A 22,428-nucleotide genomic window follows, 5' to 3' on the forward strand; every position below is an offset into this window, starting at 1 on the left:
ATTATTAACTGAATTCAATACTTATAATTTTGTTAAATTATTTTTCAATGGAAAATTTATGATGATAGTATATTATATTATAATTCAAGTAAATTAGCCAATTGTTTTGGTAAATTAGGATTTTTATTTTTTATTGATTTTTTATAGATAGATTTAATTTTTATAATTACTTTCATGATACAATTTATACAGAAATTTTTCATGTTTTTATTTGAGTAGATTCCAAAAGTATTCGTTCCAAAATGTATATATAATAAAATTGTTTATATCTATATAGAGTTTTAAAAAATTAAAATAAAGTTTTAAATGTCGAAAAATAGAGCAATAGCCACAAACGCTACTTCTACCCTACACTGTAAAAAATTTGGGAAGTAAACGCATATTAAATCCGGAGTGTATTCGGAGCGAATGATTGTGTGTAGGGGAGGGAGGGGGGAGGGCAAAGTGGGCCCCTCAACATTTTCTATACGTCAATAGGAAGTTAAAGATAATAAAATTACGTTTTAAAGTTATATCGCAGCAGACTATTAAAATTATTTTTGATATTATTAAAATACAATTGTTTTATAGTCATTTGCAAATATCACACGTGTAGCTTTGCACAACTTTGTTGTGAATACCGGCACATGAATCATGGGCCCAATTTTTATATTGGCCACATTGAATCCATGGCTCTAAAGATTCTGAGTATAATTTGCCACAAAAAATACAAGCCTTAGTATCATCCACCGATTCTTTTGATTTGCTTTTTCCTTTTCCCTTTCCTTTGATTGTTGTCTTCTCCGTCGCTTTAATATCAAATCCGAAATTTTTTGGAGGGCCCACTCTGCCCCTAGTTTTCGATTTTTAAATTTTAATGGACGCAGCATAATGAAGTGAAAATAAGTATCAAGGGTCTAAAAAGAAGTAAACGTTATAATTATTTTTCTTAAGGGGCCACTTTGCCCCCCCCCCCCCCCCCCCCCCCCTACATTGACTTTTACTAAAAATAATATGAAATTATTCATATATATTTTTCAAATGAATACCCCGATCGAAATATGAGCTTATGGATTGATTAGTTTAATAACAAAAGTCCTTTAAAAATTAAAACAATATATTGATACACACAGAAAAAAAAATTTTCAACTGACAGTAAATATTCTTGATTACTCGCTAAATCTAAAACAGTGACTATTTACTGTTTCACAGCTATAAGTTTACCAAGTGGTATACATTATTTTTCAGTGGTTTTCACTGCTTCAGATTTAGAGAGTAAAGAAATTTTTTTTGAAAACCTAAAATTTCTTGGATAAAGTAGAAATCTCCTCTGACCAAGACAAATTCTCTTGACTCAAAAATATCCTAACTTGGTTTCCGAAAACGTTTTTGTTCCTAAATATTTTCTTGAAACAAGATCTTTTTTCTTCTGTGTAATTTGCCGATGGTATTCAATATTTGTTATATATTTTTTTATGATACGATCCCAAAGTAATTTTATTGATAAATAATGTAACAAAAATGTATAAAGAAATTTACATATGATGAATGATGAATGATGAGAGCGGTGATGGTCGGGTTGAGTATAAGCGGTAGGAACTGATGATGATTGTCACCTACGGGTGAGATGGTAGATTTTGTTATAAAGGGGATTTGGAGGATCGATGACCAGACTTAATGAGATAATATCGCGGAATGTGAATGGACGATGACACCCGTAGAGATAGTTCTGACTGTTCCAATTGGTTGATAGACAGGCTAAAGCTCAGGGCGTCGCCTATTGGTGAGCCAGATACGCCCAGGAAGGATGCGCAGCTGTGACATGCGTTCTCGGGAGCTCCTAGGTGATGTAGATTACACTCCGAGTTATTTTTTTTTAAGTATAAAAAAATTTACTCAGTAAATCGGAACTGAATTATTGGAAAAAAACTGCGAAGCTGTCAGATTTTTTTTCTTTAGTTGTAATTAAAATTTCATTTTCTTTTTTTTCAATTTATTTGATATTACTCAGGTTCAAGTTTTGAGTTTACATGAAAAAGGTCAAAGACGATTTGATAGAGAATTTAATCAGCTCCAAAAAAAGTTTCTTTGAAAATATCGATAAATCCAAAATTTTATAAATTATAGCCATGTTTGCAGTTGTCAAAATTTCTGACTATTGATTTTGGATTTTTTCGAAAATTCCGCAAAATTATAGTTTAGTCATTTTTTTCGCAGGGGTCTGTAAAAACAAATCGGCGCTTGAATTTTTCCAAAAAAATGTTAAATTTTTAAAAGAAAAAAAATAATTTATTTGTAAAAACAATAATAAGTAACCGGTCCTGTGGTATTTCCCAATTAAAATATGGTTATCAGACATTCAATTAGTATTGTATATATATAACTGCACAGAGCATAACGACGTGATGCAAAAAGCACGGAGGCTTGGTCAAAGTGGTACTAAAGGTGTAAGAGAAAGAAATTAACGAAACTTGAGATGATGATTAAGACTCGCGTAGTACAGACTCGACAAATAAATCTAGTCTTTAACGATCACTTAGAAAAAAAATCAGTAAGAGTAAATCCGAGTTACAGTACTCGAAAAAAAATTTAGATCAACTAGGAAACTTTTCCAAATTTTATTTTTTGCAAGGACTCAAAATTTTTTTGCAATTTGACTTTTGGGTTTCATTTAAGTAGATCACATCAAATCTACATAAACTAAAATGATAAAAAAAAATATATCACTTGTCATGTCATCATGCATTAAAAATTAGTGACAAAAGACAGAAATCAAGGCTAGAGTCCTGTTATTTAAAAAAATTTATTAATAAGAAAAGAAGGATGAAAAAATAAAATAAACTAGAGTTAGTAAAGCTGTTACGCAACCGGTGGTAGTAAGATCGGCGGTATGCATTGGTAATGCAATAATCGAGTAAGTGCATCGAGAGTGAGTCGTCTCATCGTTGGCCCGCGCCGGCTATAAAACCAAACTCAAGCCGACGTAATTACCGGCGGTAACCGGTCACTTCTCGTGTATAGTGTTCCTTACAGCTTTTATTTTATTTTTTTATTTTTTATTTGTTACTGGCTTTATCTTTTAGGAGCCGGCATCTCAACTTGAAACACATGCTCACCAACGATTGGACACCACCCATAACTCGGATGAGTGTAAATCGAGTGGCCATTAACCGACAGACGATTATTCATGTGCCGAGGTGGCTGTAATGAGATATATATATATAGAGCATTGTATATGCCTGTCTGTCTGGAGCTTTTGTAGTTCCTTCACTTGGTTATAAGTTTTTTTGATTATTTATGTTTATTTATTTAATTTATGCTATATATTTTTTGTTTTTGCGGATCGGGTCATTAATCAACTCGGGAGATTGAGATTTAATCAAGAATAAATTAACCGTAATTATTTACGCCCGTCACATATTTTTAATCGTTTGTCAAAAATTCAGGATTCGATGGCTTCCCAAGTTGACAATTAAAAATATTTATTATTATTAAAATTGTGGTCTTTTTTTGTTGTTGTTTTTATTATTTATGGAGGTATCCTCGACTAGAATTTCTTCCTGATTTGCCTGAAGTACCATAAGGACCTTATCAGGTTAATGTAAGGTTTGCCTTATTAGGGCAAACCTGACAAGTTCCTTGTCGGGACCTCATCAGGATATCCCTATTAAGAGAAAAAAGTTATTTGCCATCGGGTCAACCGAATGATTTCATGAAGCTGTCAGGCCCTTATGAAAAATTCTAGTCGGGTCGTTAATGAATTTGAAAATCAACATTTGAATAAAAATAATTTATTAAATATTAAATTTATAAAAAAATTTACCAAATACTTTTTTCAAGAAAATTTCATTATCTATAGATATGTTTAAATATATTTGAACACTTCTTCAATAATTGGAGCTGAAATATACTCAGAAAGAAAAGAATTCTTTGCGCAAAAAATTTTTACTCGCCCCCAAGAAAATTTTTACCTACCCTAAGAATTTTTTTTGCATTATAAATTGAAAACGAAAATTTTCTTGTAATGAAAAATTTTCTTATAATGAAAAATTTATCTTACGCCAAGAAATTATTTTTTTCTGTGTAGATTTCATGTTCTAACTATGAATTTAAAAAAAAAATGTTGTTCGATTTGAACCCTGACGGCCTTGCAGGCGTGTGCTTTCTACGAATTAGCTTCACAAGCTTATTGCATTGTGTTTATTATATATTTATTTTATTTTATTTATTTTAACTCTCGTACTTTAACTCGTCTCTTTATTTCTACGCTATAACTTGGCACCTCATCGGAGGTTATGGAGGTTTTAAATTGCCGTGGTAAGAACGATCATTTTTTTTACGATCATCAGTGAAAGAAAAAGCATTTAAACGCGAGACGAAAAAATATTTAAACAACCAGAGTATGGGGTAACTTCTCAAATGATGACCAAACTTCCACAATCATTTTTTTTAGGTCGTCAGGTTTTTTTTCCTTACAAGCCGGCACCAGAAATCGACAAAGGGGCAACAACTTGGAATATTTGTATAGCGAAAGGCCCACCATGGATAACTGCCGGTGCCTAATGCTCCACTATTATCGCCACCTGCTATAATAATGAAGCAATTTTGTAATTATTGAAACACTCTTTCGAGATAATTGCGGAAATGCGGTGAAACTTAATAGTGATTATGATGATGCTGTGCTGGAACAATTTTAAGTACACGATTCAAATTTACGGACCTTCAGTGTTTTCTTGTCACCAAATTTTAAACTTTGATTCTCTTTTGATCTTACAAACTAACGATCAAATAATTAATTAAAAGCAATTTTTAAAAGTAAAAATTTAAAAAACTAAATGTTGTGTCGAAATTAAAAAAAGTTGTTAGCAAAAATAAAAGCAGAGCTCAAAATTTTCGAAATTATGCTGTATCTTTATTATTATTGATTGTTTTTTTTTAGAATACCACAATTTTTAATTTTCGTAACTGAATATCATTAAATTTTTTATATTTATTTTTTAAAACCACAAAAACATTTCGAAAATTTGAAAAATCAAAAATGAAATGTATCATTTATCTACAAAAAAAAACTAGGTATTTTTTAATCGGACCCTCACAGATAGGATCGATTGCCAAATTCTTCGAGTTATTCCGTCGCACGCAACATATTTATGTGATTTAATCATTTAAATTAAAATTTTTTTTATCACGATTCACATTTTTTAAAATAAAAATGACAATAATGACAAAAATTTTCTTAATCCTTACAACAGTAACTAAAAACTAAAATTCCTGATAAAATATCAGATATACTCCAAAAATGTATTTAAACAAATTAACAGTCACTTAAATCTGCTAAAGAAAAATTTTCACAAAAAAATTTATGTTTTTTTCTCAGTGTAGTCATGAAGAACATTAAACATTTTAAATTTATATTTTATTACCAGATGTCTTAATGTCACACTCAGTGATTCTCTATAACCCACTATATCATCGGTCAAATATGTACATATATAAGGGAAGACCGGGGCGTAACAAACAGACCGCCTCAAAAATTTTCAAAAAAAAATTCTTTAGTCATCGTCATATTTTCATAAGTTGCGATGAATTTATTAAGTTCTAGAGCGATACGAGATACCTAGAGCATGAAAATTCCCTCCAAAAATTTTGAAAAAAAAAAAAAAAAATATGTAATCAGGAATGCGACAGCTTAACTTCTCCCGCGGAAGTCCCACACCCATACAAAGTCGCCGAGCTTCGAAATTTTTCCATAGATCGGCTGATGCTTGGTTTGCAATGATTGGTCAATAAATGGCTAAATATACTAGCCCGTGCATGGTTAATCATTGGCAGCCTTTTGCTTATAAAAACGGCGCACAATTAACCGCCGTTCGTTGGCCAACGGTTTGATCGAGTGCTCTCGATACCAAGCTTTGGCCGATGATCGATTGCCACGATTGGCCAATGCTTGCGACTGCCATGCTTGGCATACCGTTATCATCCGATATTTAGCCGATCTTCGGCCGATGCTTCAAAATTGGCAGCCATTCACGACCCAGTAATGGGCCGATTCTTTTTTTTTGGTATGGGCAGTTTCGAATTGGACCTATTTCTGAGAGATGACTCCCCAATTATTGTTTGAAACACTTTAATGATCCTAGAAAATATTATAATTTAAAAATGTTCAACCTACAGTCATTAGCAAAAATCATTCCAATAATTGAATTATGCAGCAAAACACTCTGAAAATGAATCAGTGAAAAGCCCTGCAAATCTGTGAATATTTACTACCCTATATCATTGATTGAATTAGAGATATACTTGGAACTATTTGTGCAGTGAATATTCACTGATTGGAGTACTTTGACTGATTCATTTTAAAAGAGCAGGTACATGCACGCGGTTAGATACAGAAGATTTAGATCCGGCCACATATATTCTGGGCTTCTTCCACTGGTTACTACTCTCTAAACATGAATTAGTGAAAACAAGTGAATATTCACTAATTCGGAGTGTCAATCGAACCACTTTTTGGAATTAGTGGCTCGATTTGCACTTTGAATTAGTGAATATTAGCTTGTTTCCACTATTTCATGTTTAGAGAGTATATAAAACCCTCTGATTTTTTTTGAAAAGTATCATAATTTGAGAAATTCAACTTCGAGAATAAACAAAAAATTTTTAAGATTTTCAACAAATGATATTTTTAAAAAATGCCATGCAGTTATTGAATAAAAAGAAAATATCTTTACAAAAAATTTTTTTTAATTTTTGGAGGGGATCCATTGTGTTCTAAAAGAATTTTTTTTTTAATTATGGCAAAATTCTAATGTATTTGTTCGAAATATATCAAAATAATTTGTACCCGATGCTCAAAAGCTATGAAAATAATTAGAAGCTTAGAGGAGCCGTCGTACCCCGGTCTTCTTATATATATATTTATGTATAAGGCCACTTTACGTCAAATGTCTCAACAAATAAATATTTTATTTTTTTCCTAAAATAAAATAATTCTTTCTCTCAATCCAATTAGCAAAAATTAGTTTCTAGATCTCCAGTAACTGATCGATATACCTGTCCCGAAAAATTTTCTCCATCAAATCCGGCATCTTAATACCAAGCAATATCGTTTTACAGGCGTTTCATAAGAATTCGTCCATCCGCGTGTCAAATTCCAGTGAGTGGTTTTACGTCAGAACTGGAAATGGTACCCCGTAGCTCGGAAATATGTCGGGCCAATTTACCGGTGTCTGGTGCCCCTGGGCCGTCGCCATACACTCGTACTTGTCTTACTCCATCCTCTTGTTAGTTCCCGATCCAGTAAAAGCAAAAGCAACAGCAACAGCATCCACCTCAACCTCAACATCGTATCGGCATCAAACAGCTATTCTACAGTAGCATAACTTGACTTGATCCTCTTCTCTCTTTTCAGATCAGGCCTCAGGCAGCTGCTCCCTCCTTATATACATCCATAGTAAAAAAAATAATTCGAGGCCACCGATCTCTTTATCTCGATTTTTAACTTTTTTTTATAATTAATAAATTGAAAAAAAAAAAAAAAATTATTTATTTATTTAATTTATGATTTATCTCCGTTCTCCATAAATATATTTATCGAATTAATGGATAAAAAATTTATAAAATATTTAATTGATTTAATACATTATTCAATTCTCTCAAGACGCGAATTCTCTTAAGGAAGAACGTGAGGTGTGTTATCGATTAATGTAACCCTAAAAGGCTCCAATAAAAATCGATTATTGATTATTGGTTGGATTTGACAATGAGATCGGTAAAGCCGATTTAGGGGTTTGGAAACAAGTTTAATATCGTAAATTTGCGTGGGTTGACAGCCGGAATAATAGTTTTTTTATAATATATTGAAAGACAAATGACAATGAATAATCGCCGAGTGGAAAGTTAATAAATCTTAATCGATCCTTAATAAAATCGAGAATAATATCAATTAAATATTTATCCTTGACTGCAGACGAAAAAAAGTATTAGTATAAATTTGAATTCATAGGAGAAATTTCGGCAAAATTAGACACCATTTTACAAGAAATTTTTTTTTTTTTTTTTTTTTTTTTTTTTCGTAAACATTTATGTATAGTTTCTAAACGAAGTATGGGGTAAGTCGGTCACCGAGTAATATACACGAAGAGAAGTGAATGGTATATTCTCCAATGTAACATAGTAATTATTACCATGTAGCATGGTAACGCAAGTTTTTTAGCCGTATTATTTATTTGACGTAGTAGTTTGTCCGATTTTGAATGGTAACGCTAGCCATGCTAGCATGGGAATCATTCCTATGCTACATTGGAATTATTACAATTTCGATGAAGCTGCTTCCAATTGAAGGTAGTAAGGTTAATTTTAAAATAAGGTTTTATAATTAAAAAATTAGGTTATTTAATTAATAATGAATAAATTTTCAACTAATTAAAAAAATTTTTAAATAAAATAGTATTCACCTACACCTGCACAATAACCATGAGACCATTTCTTACAATTTTGACATTGAATCCATGATTCCTTAGGTTCCGAATAAAGTTCATTGCAATAAAGACAGTTACAATCATCAGTTTCAACTTTTGAACAATTTTTTTTGGTGTTTTAGACTTTATTTTATTTTTGCTAAATCCAGGTGTTTTCTCCTGAATTTTGGCGGCAATTTTAAATTCAAATTCAATTGTATTGCAATAGTTGTGAAAAAATAATTACAATCAATTTTTTTTTAGTAAGAGTGGGGGAACGATTTATTACACCTTAAAAATTTTTTGAGTATACAAGTAAATACAGTTGCCAAGAGAAATAAATACACTTCTAACGTTGCAAACAATTTTGCAAAACCAAAAAAAAAATGTTTTTTTTTAAAGTTTCGGGAAAATGTCCATGAATTTGTTCGAGATAAGACAAAAGTAAACTGATTTGATGGTTGAAAGCCACAACAAATAATAACCGGCTTAAGGGGGCCTTCTTGTCCCACCTACCCCTATATATTTGAATGAAATAAACGATTTTGTTCAGTCAAATTGACGAAAGAGTTTGATACTTTATTTAAATATTTTATTTTCCTAATTATTGATAGTCAATTACACTTTTTATTGATATCTCATATGAATTTTTGATATTGTGTTTTCTTGGGGACAATATAAATTAAATATTTATCATATATTGTATGATATATATAATATATTTAGGGAGACAACTCTTAATGGCGATGGAGATTCACACGGCAAAAAGATTATTTGTTAAATAATTCGAGTCGGGATATGAAGAAGAACAAGTAACCGTTCGGAATCGGTTAAATATAAAAAAATATATATAAATTTAAGGCATTGCTACCATAGGAAGGTTACATTTTTTTTTTTTTTTTTTTAAGTTAATTTCTTGGATTTGGTACGGGCTTATTATATTTTTATATAGAGGTTGTAAAGGAAGAGGTAAATAAAATAAGAGGAAGAAGAAATCGCAAGTTGTCGGTAGTCGGCCTTCAATCATCCGAGTAATTATTCGCGAGGCAGTTTTGTCCAATTATTTAAGCGGCAAACGGAGTTAGATGGAGTTTTATAGAGAGAGTAAAGAAGATGAAAGGGAAAGAAAGAAGGATAAAGTGGATCTGAGGATTGAGGAATTAAAATTGTTGAGGCTCGTTTGGAGACGCCCGGGAATCGGTTTTGACATAGCGAGCAATTACATTGTATGTAAGAAGTATTTATACCAAGATCGATTGTTTTAAACTTGGGCTACATCATGTCATATCACTCTTGTCAACATGTCGAGAATGGATTGTTGCTCCAAGTTCGAGATCGTTTATTTTTATTTGGGGATCGGTCAGAATTCTGTCAGTGACTTTTTTTTTTAATCCAGTAATTAGAATTTTAAATACAATTTTACAGTTTTTACTTTAAATATGAGGAAGTTTTTTTACGGACTCTAAAGACTGATTACATATATTTTCGTCATATTTTATTACATATGTTATACTGTGTATTGTAAATATTTGGAGTATTCAATTTTGGAGGCATATCATTAGGAATTATATATGATTTAAAAATAGCTATAACTTTTTAAATATTGACGTTATGAATTTTGTTTAAGGGATCTTTTTTGTCGGCCGCGAAATTTTGAATAAAATTGTATTGAAACTTTTTTGTGTTGGCTCAAAACTTTTGCCGTGATTATAAAAAGAATTAAAAAGAAAGTCAAATTTTGATTAGAGACAATTATCTGATTTAGGCTAGACCCGAGATTTTCGTAGAAAATCGCATATATCATCATATTATACGCATGCTGATGTTTAGAATTTTTGGATTACAGAACTCAAAAACGGCAAAATTTATCTATACTTAAATCCTTTCAAATTCAAGACCTTTTCCGAAATTTTAATGAACGTTTCAAATTTTTTTTCAACTCTGTACTAAAATATTCAAGTCAATAGATATCAAAAAGACATAGGGGCAAAATGAGACATCATTTTTTGAGATAAAAAAGAAATCTGTTCAATTCAAAATTTTTGGTCAAAAAATTTGAGTCATTTCTCTTTTTTTTCCAAAATTATTTTGTATTGAAAATTTGAAAAAACTGATTTTGAGATAAAATGTGTCACTAGTATAAAAAAAAAATTTTAATTGACCGCATTGCCATTTTTTTCTACAACCCGTACAAAGCATTTTTAAACAATAAAAAAATTTTAAACGTTAAAACAAAATAAAAAAAAAACAAATAATCTATAAATAAGTATTGCAACAAAATATAAATACATATATATCTATCTACATGTATGTATGATAAAAGAATAGAGAGCAAGAAAAAGACACGCATGAGTGGTCAAGTTGTCCATTTGTCGACAAGTAAATCCCCCTGGACTAGTCTGACACGCGGTAAGGGTGTTTATATCTTCCCTTCACGCGAACCAATAACGAACAATAAACGACGAGTGTGAGTATCATTGGGGTTGTAGACCAGTTACTCTTCTATTTATATATATGTTATGTGTTTTTCTCTATCATCTATTTCGTAACACGATGATACACAGAAAAAAAGGTTGACTTGGCCCAAGATAATTTTTGCCTTCATTTTTTTATTCTTGGGCTGAGTAATTGGGTTTTTTTGATCCGAGAACATTTTCTTCGACTAATATTATAAAAATATTGTGTCAAGAATAATTAAATTTTACTTCAAGTTAAATAATCTTGATTCAAGAATAATTATTTTAAATCAAATTTATTTTGTTTCCAACCAAGTAAAAAAAACTATCAAAACAAGATACTTTTCTGTCTTGGTTGGTGAGTATAGTAAATTGTCACAATATATATCAACATCTCAAACCAAGAACTTTTTTTGCGTGGCAGAAGAACATTTACTCTCAGTTTGAGAAAACTACATTATCGACTCAAGACAACGGTCTATTGGAATGAGAGAATTTTAATTTTGATTTAAATAAATTATAATCTTAACTTAATAAAATAACTTTTCTTGAATCATGCAAATATTTACTTCACGGAAGACATAAAATTCTCCCATTGATGATTTTTTTTCTTGACTTAAAAAAAATGTAGTCTCGATTCAAGAAAATAAATGACTCTACTTGAAAAAATATATCGTCCCATATTTTTGAGTGAATTTAACCTAGTATAAATATTAAATTTTGTGAAGCAGGAAATTATATGTGTATATTCAGAATATCACGATGCGGCAGTAGAGGGGATAAGAAATAAACATCCTCGATTAATGGTTTATGAACAACTTAAGAAAAAATAAATGGTTTGCTCATGGTAGGAATCGAACCCAGACCGATTCGGCATCACGCGAGAGCTTTACCAGTTATGCTATCCGATCATTCCCTGAACGTTCGTTTACTTTACCTATATCCAGTAAGCACACTGTACAATGTAGAGTCTACACTACCGCCACTTTAGTATAGTACAGTTAGCTTTCCCAAGAGAATTTTTGCGTTGGGCCGTGAACGCAGTTGCTGTTGGTTCAAACGTCTACGCTCACTCGCCGCAACACAACAAAATACTTGAACCAAGATATTTCTTACCATTGAGTCGAGTACTTTTAATTCTTGACTCGAGTCACAAATTATCTCGTTTCAAAATAAATTATTCTTAAACAAAGAATATTTTACGTTTCGGACAATTGATTATATATTGGGGCAAAATATTTATTTTTCTCACTTTAAGAAAATATTTCTTACTTCAAGAAACATATATTATATTGGGTGAATAAAAAAAAATCTTATGCCAAGATGACTAAATTTAAGAAAATTTTGTTCTTGAACCAAGAAAATTTTCGTTTTCATTCAAAATTGCAAAAAAAATTCTTGCGGCAAGAAAAAATTTCTTGCGCCAAGATATCCTTTTTTTCTGTGTACGAAACATGTCATCACTTATCATTGACATTCATCAAATTTTTAATCACTTGCTTGAATCACTGCTCCAATTATTTTCAGTCATTCGGATATATATATATATATATATATATATATATATATATATATATGTAGTTATTTATTTGTGAAAATAAAATATGGTTTAATGACTTACAGACACACTTATACTTAAACTTGAGCGAAGTTTATTCAAATAATAATAATAATAATAATAATAATAATAATAATCCGGTTGTGTATCATCGTATGTCAAGTGACACGCGATCTCTTCTCTTTGTAAAGGATTACTAGAGGATTACGAGTTGTGAAGCTGCTACTAACAGATAACACAGTGTAACTTTCCTGCGTATTCACATCATACCTTTTAGTGTTGTAAGTACAATACGACACAATTTCCTCACCCGCAAATAATTAAATCAACCGAGCACCAACAATCGAAGCTTCAAGATCAACTTTACGATTTCGGTTATTTAATTTTATTTTCATGCATCTAATCCGGGGGACAAAATTATCCTGGGTATATTTACTAACCGTGTGAAAGTCTTATTTTTAACAAAAACGTCTTTTATGTCCTTAAAAAAAATTGTACGCTGAATAATAATTTACAATTTTTGCGGACAAATAATTAAATAATTATTTTACTACGCTCTCTAAAAATGAATTTGCGAAATTTTAACTAAATGAGGCAATGGCTCATTTTGTTACAAGCAAACGAGTGGTTTCTTAAATTAATTAGTCTAATGTAACTAATTTAATTAGTGATTTTAATTTTTAGTGATTAATCCATATTTCACACTGAATCAGTGAAAATGAACTATTTTGTCAGTGGCTTAATTTTTCACTGGTAAATTATTATTTTTAACAATAAATCAGCAAAAATTTAACTGATTTATTCAGTGATTTAATTTTTTAATATTGAATTAGTGAAAATTATTTTAATTTTTATCTCAATAAAAGTAAACTAACTGTGCACTCTAATAGTTTATGTTATTGAAGATTTATATAATTTCCAATTTATTCATTATCTATTTATAATTTATAATTAAAATATTTATTAATAATTCACTATTAACTTAAATATTTTTTGGTTATTAATTTATTTTTATAAATTATTTATAATCATTATAATTAATTATAATAGTTTGTTGATCAGTTAAATGATAATTAATTGACTGAAATAATTATGTCAATATAATTAAATTACACGGGATGACACAGTGGATAGAGCAGTTGCTCAGCGACTCAAGGTTCCGTCTTCGACGAACCACCGAAAAATAAAAAAATCCCCGTCCTATTTCACTGAAATTAACAGTTAATTTTAAGTCAGTATTGTCGATTAATTTCACTGATTCGGTCAGTAATTTTATTTCACTGAAGCTGTCAGTGAATTTCACTGGTAACTTAGACATCATCCCGGGTCAAAAAATAACTGGCTTTTGACTTAAACAACTTGATTTTCACTGCTATAATTTTTTTAACTTGCATTTGACTTAGTTAACTTAATTTTGGATACACTTATTTTTTTAACTTCACTCTCTAAACATGAATAAGTGAAATAAGTGAATATTCACTAATTCTGAGTGCCAATCGAATCACTCTTCGAAATTAGTGGTTCGATTTGTACTTGGAATTAGTGAATATTCACTTATTTTTACTAATTCATGTTTAGAGAGCACGGAAAGAATAGAACCCGACTGGTTACTGTTCTGTACCCGACTCAAAACAGTAACCAGTCGGGTCCCAATCTTTCCCTGTTTAATATGACTTTTAACTTAAAAATTTAAGTCAAATTAAAGTAACGTTGACTTGGATTTGACTTAAATGACTTAAATTTAATTCAACTAAGTTAAATCTAAGACAACGTGACTTTTATTTGACTTAATCTCTAAAAACGAATTAGTGACAATCACTATTTGGCAGTGAATAGTCACTTAATGGTAGTGAAAAGTATACCGCTATTTGAATTAATGACAATAATAATATTCACAATTTCAAATTTAAGAGAGTAGTTGGCGTGAATCAGTACTAAGTAAGACAACTTAGTCAAAGGTAAGTCAAAACCGAATGTATTTTCAAATCTTAAAATGATGTTTTTCATTTATTACAAACAAACCTTAAACTTATCTTGCTTTTGTCTTGCTACACTTGATTCATTTTCAATTTTTAAAATTACACCAAAACCAAGTTATATGTTTGACCCAAGATTTCACGGAAACAAACAGTGACTAACTAATTAAATTAATTAATTTTTGAGTACTGATTAAATTCTATTGCAAGTGAAAATACTGAATGACTGTGACTCAGTCATACACTATTTTATTTTTTCAAAGCAGTATCTTTCACTAATTTTTTTACTATCAACAAAACTTTCAACTTCTCCAACACACAACCGAACTATTGTATCAAACTGTAGCCCAATTTCGCGATTAGCTCCCCGTTAACTTCACACCTCGATAATGATCAGCCGATAAAATGTTAAGTTAAGAAAAATAAACAATAGAAAACCTCCTTCAATAAGCTATTATATATTCCTATATATTTACATCCTGCATCTGCTGCAAGGTATATTTACCAAATTTATCCACTATCCGCGAGAATACCAATAGAGATATTCTTCATAACATCATAACACACTATAAAAAATAATTGCACGAGGTGTTTGACTAAAATCGGTAAAAAAATAATTCATGTCCTTAAGCTTTAATAATCAAGATAAAACTCTTCTCGTTCCTTCCCACAAAATTCTGACCCGTCTATAAAATATCGATATTATAAAATCGTCCAATAGTTGTTATGTTGATCTAAAAAACTCGTCTGTTTTTTCAAATCCTTAATTGAGTAAAAAAAAAAAAATTACGGTGACACGAGCAATAAAAAAAATTATAGACATTAAATTAAAAATGATTGACTCCTTGACCAGTAAACAAAAATCTAGAAAACCCTTAAAAAATTAATAATAACATCATATATATATTTTATTATTATAAATACAATTATCGTGAGTGAATTATTATTTGAATTCGTCGTAAGCAATTATGACGATTTATAAAAATTTATTTCTGACCACTTGACTTATTGAGGCGACTGATAATTTACGATCGGCTCGTGACCATTTTAGTTTTTGCGTGTTGTAAAAAATTTAAAAACTAAACACTAAGCATTAAGAATCGTCCTCGCGGTTCAGATAAATATCTATCCTCCACTGGCAAATTTACCAAATAAATACCCGGTTTCGGATTATTTATTTTTTTTTTTCTTTAAATCGTGGGGGCGCATATATGTAACACACGTCATGCGTATAAACGTTTTAAATTTAGTTTAGGGTTTATTATTATATATATTTTATTTTTTTTTTAAACCATTTCGACTCACGAACAATCATTAGTTTATTAGTTAAAATATTTTTCTGCAGACGATCGGATCCTTCGAAGGACATACCGTAACAAAATTGGCTTTACCGGTATAGTAAGAGCTATTGAAAACAAGACCTTGTCGATTCCGACACGAACATTCTGTTAATTTTGTAAAAAATATATATATATAAAACGCTGTCAAGGATTTTTCGGGTAAAAAAATTAAATTGTGTCCGAATCTACACACAAATTACTGATCCTTTGGAATAAGTAGACCATTGGCACACGCTAATAATTTTCTCTCTGCAAAGTCCAAGTTAACTGACCGTTCGGACACTGTCATTATCATCGTCACCGGTCGCTGTTTTTGTTCATTCTAGAATCGAAATAACGATTTAAAAAAATGGTATTGCCTTAAGCTACCAAATTGTTGGTACCGACAATGAGCAAAATTTTAGACATTTAAATTAAACCTGGCACTTTACTTACACTTTTTATTCATTGAGAGTATTCTGTAATACATTCTAGACGGTTAACAATTTTTGCTTGAGGGGGTTTGGGTATTGTAGTTTTGTAACGAGCGGCAGCCGCAAGCGGACTGTGAAATGATGTGACAAAAAAAAAATTTTTTTTGTATGCAGTTATATAATTTATTTTATATATTTTATGTAATTCATGCCGACGATTATGCCGCTAATTGGCTAAAGACAGCCTCATAACATTTTACATTAGAATAGAATCCTTTCTGGTTGGTCAAACGAGTGGTTTAATATATATTAACACTCATTTTTATGTTAAACCACTGAATTTAAGTGAAAGGGGCGGAGTATTTCCCTACTCAATAATTCAAGCCAATAACTAATTTATCATCTTTCTCTCTTATGACGTCATTTTAAATTTAGCTGCTTTATTAACATAAGCAAAAATATCTAGACTGTACACGCAAAACAATTTTGTTTGTTTGTACAACTGTACAAGCAAAACAATTAATATTGAAATATATATTTAATTTAAAATGTGTATCAAAAATATGTAATGTAATTAAATGGTATGAGGTATTATGTATTTGTACGGACCCGCACCAAAAGTTGCGCTGATAAAATTTATTAGAATTTTAAAATTCAATTTTGAGGAATGCACCTGAGGAATGTGCTCAAAATATTATAATTGAGATACAAAAGTACTATCAGCAAACGTTTTAAAAAATAGTTCATGTTAATTCTCGGAAAAATTAATTAAATATCTATTGCAATCTGTGTCTATCTCTATATACAGCATGATTCTTAATCTGATATATTATTGTTCTATATAAACATCTACTATTAATATTGTTAGTGGAATTTAAAAAAAATGTATAAAGAACTGATCAGCTGTAGATAAAATTATCTGGCAATTAAATTTATCACATTAAATATTGTAATAATCATTAATATCACTATCAAATATTTAAATCACGGCTAAAATAAACTAAAATTAGATCAAAATAATTAAACAAAATTTTTTTCAAACGGCACATTTTACCTCACATTCAAAATTTACATTTTTTTCAACTGGCTCACATTGTAACCGGATAAAAATATATAATCCCCCTCCCCACTTTCTCTATAAATATTTTACTTGAGAGTAAAATTAAAATTGCCCCCATCCCCTCTCTCTAAATATTTTACTTTAGAATAAATTAAGAAAAATTTGTATTAAACGATTAAAAAAAATATAATCTGTCCCCTAAAGGATGAAGGGTTTAAATAAAAAATTCACCTGGTGCATAATCTAAAATTACAAAATCACAATTTTTATTTCTTAATTCAAAATTTTTTTCTCCAATAGCACAGGGTATCTACACGTAATTTAAGTACTTGATAACCTCGGGTGGTATTTTGATCACGGGTTTAGAAACGGTTAGGCAGATGCGACATATAAATTAAACGTCTTATTATTATTTATAATATATTATTAACACGAGCGATTGTATGCGAGTTAAAAGTCGTGTGCCCGCCACGCGACATTCATGCTCATACTCATCCAGCCACTTATACATTAACTTTCTCGTCGTCTATCTGTAATAGTACTGAGTTTATATAATCCAACTTCCATCATCGCCACCACCACGACCACCGACTTAAACTTAAACTTTTATTATTATAGTCTGTATAAAGTGTGTCTTGGTTGTGAATAAGAGGCCTATTAAAGACATTATACTGATCAAGGATTACAGGGAACATGATGTCTTATGTCGAGCGCTTGAGGGATTCCGAGATATTAAGAGTTAAGAAAAATAAAAAAGGTCTATTGGTTTTTTGCGAGATCAGACCTCGGATCTTCAATATATCTTTTTAAATTCAAACATCTTTGCTATCTGTTTTATTATTTTTTAGGTTAATTAATTTCAAAAAAGAAGTTTAGATTAACAAAATACGTAGGGGCTATTAAATCGATAATTATAGACTAATTTACTGAGGGTTGAGAAGTCTAAGTCTGATGACTATCAGTTCTAATATAAGATAAATTTATAAGAATAAGAATATGTTTATAGAGCTCGCTGATAATTATTTGTAATTTAAATAATTTGAGGAAGAAAAATGATAAATTGTCCTTTGACTTTTTTTTTTAATTTTTAATAACTGATAGAAGGGTGTTTTGTATATTAAATAAGGGTGATAAACTATTTATTTTTGGGAATTATTTCATAAATATTTATTGATCATTAGGAAGATTGAAAATTCATAAGATTTTATTAGTGGAATAAATATTTATTGATAGGTGATAAATATTAATTAGACGGGTGAATGTATAAATTAAATATAGGGAGGGTGGGGGGGGGGGCAAAACGGGGTACTTAGGAGAATACTAAGTTTTCGAGGACTCAAATACGTTAAATCTTTTTTTTTTACTGATATTCAAAATGAATAGAAAAAATTTTCAGCTGCCGTTAAAAAAAAAATTTTATTTTTTACGGGTAAAATGGGGCACCCCCTAAGAAAAGTTAAAAAAAATTTTCTGGATATTAAATAAATTTGATTAAATTAAATTTTCTTGTAAGTAATTGATATAAAGAAAAGTTATATTTTATATAATTTTGGGATGCAAAAGAAGAAAAAAAAATTTTTTAATACTTTTTATCATAAAACAAAGTCATTGACATTTATCGACTGAAACTTTTGATTTTTGAAAAAGTTTCACGTTTTTATTTTATAAAATATTTTTTGGGGGTACCCCCTTTTCGTATGTTCTGATAATTTGTTAATTTAAATAAATGACAATTATCATAAAGTTTGTGAACCACGTGAGTAAATATGTTCACCAGAATAAATTGAAACAGTTGCAAGAAATTATTATTATTGGCTATTATAAATGGAGAGTACAGTCAATATTAATATTACAACATTTCAAATTATCATTTAAATAAAGTATCGATGAGAATTAAAATTTCGAGCGTTCGAAGTCATACAAACTTCAGTGGATCCACAAAAATTATTCAAATTTAACTGGACAAATAATTTTTATTTGTACATCAGTATACTAATGTACAAATAAAAATTATTTGTCCAGTTAAATTTGAATAATTTTTGTGGATCCACTGAAGTTTGTATGACTTCAAACGCTATAGCTATAGCTATAGCTGGTAAAATAAATTTATGAGCTTTGATATGATTGTTTCGGCCAACAGTAAAAAAATCTGCAAAAGTAGATAAAAAATATTCTTGTTATCATTTGCTATATTCAACATTATTTAAAATAATTTATTATTATTTTAGTAATTTGTTAAATATCTATATCATATTTATTGTCTAAATAATATATATATATAATGTATCTCTCTTAACATGAATCAGTGAAAATTTCATTAATTACGTTAGTGAAGCTATATTCACTTCATCATCAGTGTATTTAAGCAACAAATTAGTAAATTCTCACTAATAAGCGGCTGAGGCAGCCGTTCGGCACGCGCGTGGCTCGGGCGATCACCGAAGTTAAGTAGCATTGAGCATGGCCACTACTTGGCTGGGTGACCGTTTAGCCACGCGTTGGGTTCGAACGAAGGTCTCTGACCGTTAGGCGCGGGATGAAGATCCAGTGATCGGTAAAATAGGAATTTTATCGATCACTGGAGCTTCACCCAAACCGAAACTGTACTGGCTAGGTTTTCTCTGTGGTTTCCCTACGCCACTACACCTCCATTGCACAAGGGAGGTTGTAGGGCATCACCGTAATGATGCAGTACAGTATAAGCACAAGTCGGGCCACAGCCGCACAATGAAGGCAGAAAGAGAAGTAAGGCAGTTGCGATATAAAGGCAAAAAGTTTAAAAGGCCGTTACTACGGCTATATACTAGAAAAACAATTAAAATAAAAATAGTAAATTCTCACTATTAAATTTAATATTATAATTTTCACTAGCAAATTAGTGATTTTCGCTAATGAACTAGCGATATTTTCATAATTTCTACAAGTGAAGCTGTTATTCACTTCTCAATTTCTGAATTTCACAATTTCGCGTCATATTCCACTAATAAATTTGATGCTACAATTTTCCCCAGCAAATTAATGATTTTCACTAATAACGTAGTGAAATTGTCAAATACCATGGTCATGTTTGGTCATGTCCTATCATGCTTAATCACACGTAGTTATACTTACAATCCCTGCCTGAACGTTCATGATTAATGCAAAAGTATTCGCATTACTAATACACGGTCATGCATGATCATGAATGGTAATGCATGATATCATCCGTGACTTTTTGTCTTTCGTATTTAATATCAAATGACTCCTAGCGTTGATCATAAATAATCATATACATATACATATACACTTGATCATGTACGGTCTTGTATGGGTGTATGTCACTATTCACGTGAGTCAGTATTTATTCTATTGACTTCTGTGAAAAATTAATAATTAAATATTTTACTAGATATAAATATAATTATGGTGCTATTTTTAATAATTTTAATAAAAAAATTTCAAAATAAAATAAAATAGTAGTACAGAACAATAATATATTTATACGGAGAGTACGTCAATCATTACACCACGGATTTTTTATTTCTTCATCAGTTATTCTTTGGTATCATAATGAATATACTATTGACACTCACGCGATCACATACGCGGGTCAGCGCAGTGGGTAGCATCAAAGACTTTGAATCGGAAGGATGCAGGTTCGAGCCCAGCAGTAACTGGGATTTTTTCATCGATCAAAATCATGTATACTTCCTCTAAGTAATGATTCTAATACATTAGATCACATTTCGGATCTTATTAAAATTGTCTTATTTTTTTTTCGCAATATAATTTCTTTTTTCACTGATCAAATCAGTGAATTCTTATATTTACTTTTCAATTTAGTGGATTCTCATATTCACTTATCAATTCAGTGGATTCCTATATTCATTTATCAAATCAGTGAATTCTAATATTCAAATATTCATATAGGAAATATTCATTAATTCTGCGTGGTACAATTGTAGCATAGACAAAAAGTGAATATGCGCTTGAAATTAGTAAAAAATCACTAATTCATGTTCAAAAAGTACAAGCGTAATTTAATGAGTAACTATATTGTGAAAATTATGTAGCCTTCTATCATATTAATGAAAAAAAAAAATATAAAAAAATATTTAGTTTAATCAGCAAAATATTTTTTAGACACTAATAATTATTCAATTCTAATGATAAATAAATACTAATCTATATCTATATTAAATAATTCATAAAAATAAATTTCAAATAATTGCAATACAATAACGAAATCCTCCTGTCAGTGTATACAATTTACTAGAAAAATTATCCACATTTTTTTTTTTTCAAATCTCATGTGAAAGTAATTGGATAATAACTTAATTCGCTATATAATTTATCAGATCAGTACTTCTTAATAAATAATAATAGTAATTATAACTATACCATTTCAATTTAATGAGTAATGAGATTATTACTCATTTGAAAAAGGAAAATATTTATTAAAGAAAAATCCCTTTATATTAAAAAAAATATTAACAATGTATTAAAAAGCTTTGCAGTAAAGTGACAATTTAATTTAACCAAAAAATAAGAAAAAGGTAAAGTGGTAATTGGTTAATTGAAAAATATATATATAAGACTTGATGTACATGTCGAGCTGAACACGTACACGTAGACCGGACGTCGTGTTACTCGGTAATTGGCTATCGGATCGGATACTCGATCGTTGGCATGAGCATTGAGCTCAACCCAGTTAAACATAATCGCGACACCTTGTCAGTGGCAGTACCTGTATTACGTTAACTTCAGATTACATGAGTGCGGAACTCGATAATTATTATCTTTAACAAATGTGTACAAGAGAATTTAAGCATCAGCATCTGTACCAACAGGAGAAGTACCAATACACTACACTAGCAACTTTACCTCGACTATTACAACTAATTAATATTTTTTTTAAAAAATAACATACATGTGGATATATATATTTTTTTTTTGTTTGACGTTTAACGACAATTGCGGTTAGAAGAACGATTCAAAGCTATGATTAGCTCGAAAAAATTTAAAAAACCTTAAATGTAATTGTAGATAAAGATGAAGATGAAGATGAGAAACAATAATAAGGACAAGAACAAGAGGATCGAAAAAGAAGTCACGAAGGCACGTGCCTTTTAAAACCTAAAAGATGTATTGGGATTAGGTGGCCTGGGGTGATGGTGATGGTTCGTTCTTTTCACTGGGTGGCGATCA

The sequence above is a fragment of the Microplitis mediator genome, chromosome 8 (genome assembly GCF_029852145.1).
Source record: "Microplitis mediator isolate UGA2020A chromosome 8, iyMicMedi2.1, whole genome shotgun sequence".
Taxonomy (NCBI): domain Eukaryota; kingdom Metazoa; phylum Arthropoda; class Insecta; order Hymenoptera; family Braconidae; genus Microplitis; species Microplitis mediator.